Here is a 5,212-nt window from a genome sequence, read left to right as displayed (position 1 = left end):
CCCAAATGCTCAGATAGTTATTAATTGCGGCCAGAGTGTTCAGGAAGCATCAATTACACAACAATATTGTAGACATGATTACTGGGCCAAATGGTCAGAAGCTATAACTATCATACTTATATTTGTCTAAAAACACTTAAACTACATGCCTGCTAGGAACGGGATATTAATTGCTTAAGAATTCTTCATCAAATTACACACACACACTTAATATGGAGAATGCATTTAATAAGTGAATTAGAAGATTTTCAAGACGTGAAGCATTTCACAATAATATAGATAGAATGACAGACAGCAAAGGACAGATACTTTCATCATTCATTTCTGAAGATTCAGTGATACAGAAAGGTTCTCACTTCTTGCCACATTTACATCCTTTTTGACAAACATGGACTTTCTTATTTACATCTTGATGCTGGCAGGGATCGATTTGTTTGCAGGGATCTAATAAAATATGCAAAAAAGAGTTTAAAGATTCTTAGTGGTATTTTAATCTATTCAGTAACTTTAAGAAAAGCATATTGAATATGTCTAATCTCACAATAACAAAGCTTTAATAGTCACTTTCAATAACAAATCTAGAACATGGCTCCCTTCAGCATGAGCCATTTGATATTTTTTGTGGCAAAGTGTCCCCTTAAAAAGTACATTTATTTCTGTGGCCTGGGCAGGTCAAATATTGTTGCCCCTTTTTGCTCTGAATTTTTCTGAATTTTTTGGGGGAAAATTTAATTTTTCCTTTTGTGGCTTAGCCATTAAAACGATGGTCCAAATGACCAAGTAATTTTCATTCTAAATCTCTATCTACGTATTTAGTGCCATGATAAAAACAAATGTATACCTTGTTTCTCTAAAAATAGGAAAGGGTCCTATATTATTTTTTTCCTCCAAAACTTGGGCTAGGGCTTTTTTTCAGGGAGTGTCCATGAACAGTAATCCACATTTATTCATGACCAACAAAAATCCACATTTATTCAAATATAATCATTTATGGAATATCAACATAACTTTCCAAACCTTGTGAGTAACACATGTGTGTATCTATCTCTCTCTCTCTCTATCTATCTATCTATCTATCTATCCCTCTATCTGTCTATCTATCTATCTATCTATCTATCTATCCCTCTATCTGTCTATCTATCTATCTATATAATTGTCTATCTATCCTCTATTATCACTAATCCATCTATTAAAGATAGATAGATAAATAGATAGATGATAGAGGATAAATATCTATTATTTATCTTTCTCTTATCTATTTATCTATAAATCCATCCCTTATCTATCTATCTATCCATACACACACACTGCACAGACATGCCAACCTGTGTCCTCTTCAGCTTTAGATTGCTGCAATTAAGAGACCCTTGGGTGACAACCTAGTTATATGATGTGATGTCACAAATGTCCTTAGCAATGTAATCATCAGGATATTAATGCTGTGACCCCAAGCAGTGTGGGACCCCTGTGAAAGTGCCCATTTTGCTCCCTTCTTCCCAATGCCAGTCCTGCATACCAGCCCGTATACTGTTCAGTTCTTTTAGGCTCCTGCAATTAATAGACCTTTGGTCACAGGACTGTTAGTTTATCAAAGGTCCTTAAACAATCTTAAAGTCAGAATGCAAATGTTGGGGTCCCTAAGAGAGTGGGGGCCTTGAGATTTTGCACAGTTTGGCTCAAACTAGTGTCAGACCTGACTGTACCTAGGGCTTATTTTTGGAGTAGGTCTTATATTTCAAGCATACTCCAAAAATCCTGTAAAATCATGATGGGGCTTATTTTCAGAAAACCACTGCTGTATATTTGGTGTAAAAATTCCCTACCATTCCCTAACTACACTGTTTAACTGCTATTATATTTTCGTTTACCTAATTCCTCTCTGATAATTAATTGTTTTAGAATTCCAGTGCATGCTGGGATATTCAAATGAAGCATCCTCTGGGGGCAGAGGCTGTGGTCACTGCTACAGTGTCTGCCCCCTTCCTGAAATGAAGTGTCACTTCATTGCTCGATACCAGAGAGAGGTAGAGACGGGTTTTCATATGCCGCGCCAATGATCACCGATCAGAATGATAGGATTAATGTATCTTTATTTTGCAAAGGTCTACGCGTTTCTGGAGGCTCAGCTCCCTTCCTCAGGAACGTCAGGCACAAGAAAACATCAAAAAAAACTTTGTGATGTTTTCTTGTGCCTGACGGTCCTGAGGAAGGGAGCTGAGCCTCCAGAAATGCGTAGACCTGTGCAAAATAAAGATACATTAATCCTATCATTCTGATCGGTGATCATTGGCGCGGCATATGAAAACCCGTCTCTACCTCTCTCTGTTATCTGCCGCTTGGGTTGCTGCTGCCGTGATCAGGATTTTCAGGCTTTTACAGTAGTTGTGACTTTCACAACTACATCTGGTGAGTAGTACTGCTCATTGATCTCACCCCGTACATATTGGGGTAAGACCCTATTGCGCTTCTTTTACACAGCTTCTTCATTCATTGCTCGATACGGCAGAGCTGAACCAATAACATTGCATAGTGCAGAAAGCTAAGGGACAAGCCTAGCCCCTGAAACGAGCATCACTAATGACACTTCGTTTCAAGAAGGGTAAAGAGATTGTGTCAGTGAAAGCAGCCTCTGCCTCTGATGATGCTTCATTTGAGTTTCTCAGCATGCACTGTGATTCTCAAACACTCAAACAAAGCATCATTATAGTAAGTAGGGGGGGGGGTAAAATTGCAGTTAGATAGTGTAGATAGGGAAATGAAGGGAATTTTTATTTCAAGTATATTAGAAAATAGTTACAATTATAGAACTGAATAGATAGGGATTTAGAATGATCATGACTTTGCTTTCAGACCACCCCTTTAAGTTCCGGGGACTGGCTAGGGCTAGCATCCTACACCCTATAGATGCCCAGAGTAGAATATTTTCATATTGTAACTAATTTATAATGTCATACGTCATAATGCTGTATTTACTACACTTTCTTTATCCTCCTGCTAATGTTTAGAACAAATCTGAGGACACTGAGAATTGCAATCATATCACAAAAATTTGTATTTTTCATCATTAGAAATGTTGTCAGATAAGTGAAATATTGTTTTTAGTTATACAGTAGATGGGCTTAAAATAATAAAACATTGGCATCTTTACCCTCACACATTTAGTCCTGGACGCTCAGTAAGTCTCCCCCAGACTATGAAAGTGTAGCCTGCTCCATTGAGAAGCCAGAGGACCACCTTAGCCTGTGATTGTCAGCAGTGGTCAGAGGACCAGAAAAGCATGTCCACAGATATTTCTCTGATCATGTGCTCTTCCAGTCACTTGATCAGTGTAAGAAATCATTATCTGCAGCAGTCCTGTGATTTCCCAGCATGCATCACTTCCAGAGCTAATGAAGACCTATGAAACATCTTACATTGGATAGGCTCATACTGGAAAGAATGCCACCTCTTTTTACTTTAAGCCCATTCATGATTCATTCTTGATTACAATATTTTCTTTCCCTCATGTTCTGCTATAGACTGTTCACTTTGCATATTAACAAGACTTGTTTAATATACTTGTCTATTCTTGATTGCACTAGGTTTATTTGAGTATCAAGACAATTCTTTATAAATAACTAAATAAGTTATGTAAAAACGTTACAGAGAATAAGACCCATATACTATATACTATTACTTTCCATACCTTGGCAAGTAACTACTGCACATGGATCTTGGCAGCACTTGGGTGCTTGGTCCTGGCAGACAGGCTTTGGGGCACATGCTGAAACAATCGAGTTATGAAGAGATCAGAGAAGGTCATGAAAACATAAAGACATTCCATTATCTTACAAATCTATTTTTCTTTAAGTTTATTGATGCATGTCTGGCATTAATAATAACTTGCTCGATATTGCGCATTGTCTTATACCATCAATGAAAATGGATCTTCTAATAAAGCATGTATAGATAGTGAGAGAAAAAAATGTGTGCAGATGTACTATGTGGGCACTCAGTGCAACTGCTCAGGGGTCTTACTGGCATTGGGGCTTACTGCTGCTTTATGCAAAAATTACTCTTCACTAATTTGCACATAAATGACCGCCATAATGATTCTCACCAATGGGTAAAATTATTTGTCAAGGGGCAGCTACTGTGGATGTTTTTTAAGGACCATGATGAAGCTTGTCCCTAACTAGGATCCAGCACTTATCATATTAACAAACCCATATACAAAGCTAAGCATATGTTAGAGCTTTATATATATCAACAGTGGAGTTCAGCGCATCCTTGGCCTCATCTCATTGTCATATGATGTATTTATGGTTTTCAATATAAGTTCAAGTCACTGTATTAAGTCATTTACACAAGACATAAATATCTGGAATATTCAGCTCTAATTTCATCTATATCACTGAGTACAACTAATTTATAATTATTTATTTATTTGTATAATGTGTATAAATATGTGTATAAATATTCTGTGTCTAATGTGTATAAATATATTGTATATACATTTTCTATAGCAATAATTAAAATAATCAATTTTTATTCAAAAGTCACTTACGGTCTTTGTACTGTCCCTTTGCTGACATGGTTATCTCTCTTGATGTGGTTGATGCCTGAGTGATGATACAAGGTCAGAAAAGATGAATACAGCAGATCATTAGAAAGGTGCTATATATACAGGTCTACTGGTAATGGTGAACAAATTATTAGATACGAAAAAAACTAGTAGGAAGTCTAATTGACCATTATCAACAATTAGATTTCTATGATTTGCATACCTTGAAGGAAAGGTGTAGACTGTATAAGTATGTAATGCAAATCACTTCCCTTTCCTTATGTGAACCATTTAGTGAGATATTGACTTTGTATATGAGTAGATACTGAGAACTCATTAATAAACCTATTAGATAAGGAATGTTATAATTAAATATTTTATAACAGCCAGAACATTATTCTTATTACTAATCCATCTACTAAGACCAGTGCGGTGGTTGAAACATGTAGCACATGTCCTCCCTCTGTTACGGGGGGCTGTCTGATAATAACCTAAATGAGTATCAGACAGTCAGGGTCCACCGTGCAAAGACTCTGCTGCAGACTATGGCAGAGTGCAATACCTCTGTTAATTCACAGAAGGATATAATAAGTAAAGCAATTCCTCCCTTACTTGGAGGGTGTGTGGAATGATCTCTGTTAATAATCACAGAGACAAAGGCAATGTGTG

The 5,212-nt window shown here is 36.8% G+C and overlaps 1 long non-coding RNA gene across 1 annotated transcript; it reads right to left on the bottom strand.

Moving 5' to 3' along the window:
• Positions 1–207: 207 nt before the first annotated feature.
• Positions 208–4,644, bottom strand: LOC142309818 (uncharacterized). The gene is made up of 3 exons (XR_012754001.1): positions 4,547–4,644; positions 3,686–3,763; positions 208–444 (listed from the first exon to the last, which is right to left on the bottom strand). It is a non-coding gene; the product is annotated as an uncharacterized LOC142309818 (long non-coding RNA).
• Positions 4,645–5,212: the final 568 nt, after the last annotated feature.

Source organism: Anomaloglossus baeobatrachus, chromosome 5 (genome assembly GCF_048569485.1).
Source record: "Anomaloglossus baeobatrachus isolate aAnoBae1 chromosome 5, aAnoBae1.hap1, whole genome shotgun sequence".
NCBI lineage: Eukaryota > Metazoa > Chordata > Amphibia > Anura > Aromobatidae > Anomaloglossus > Anomaloglossus baeobatrachus.
This window is presented reverse-complemented; position numbering and strand designations above follow the sequence as displayed.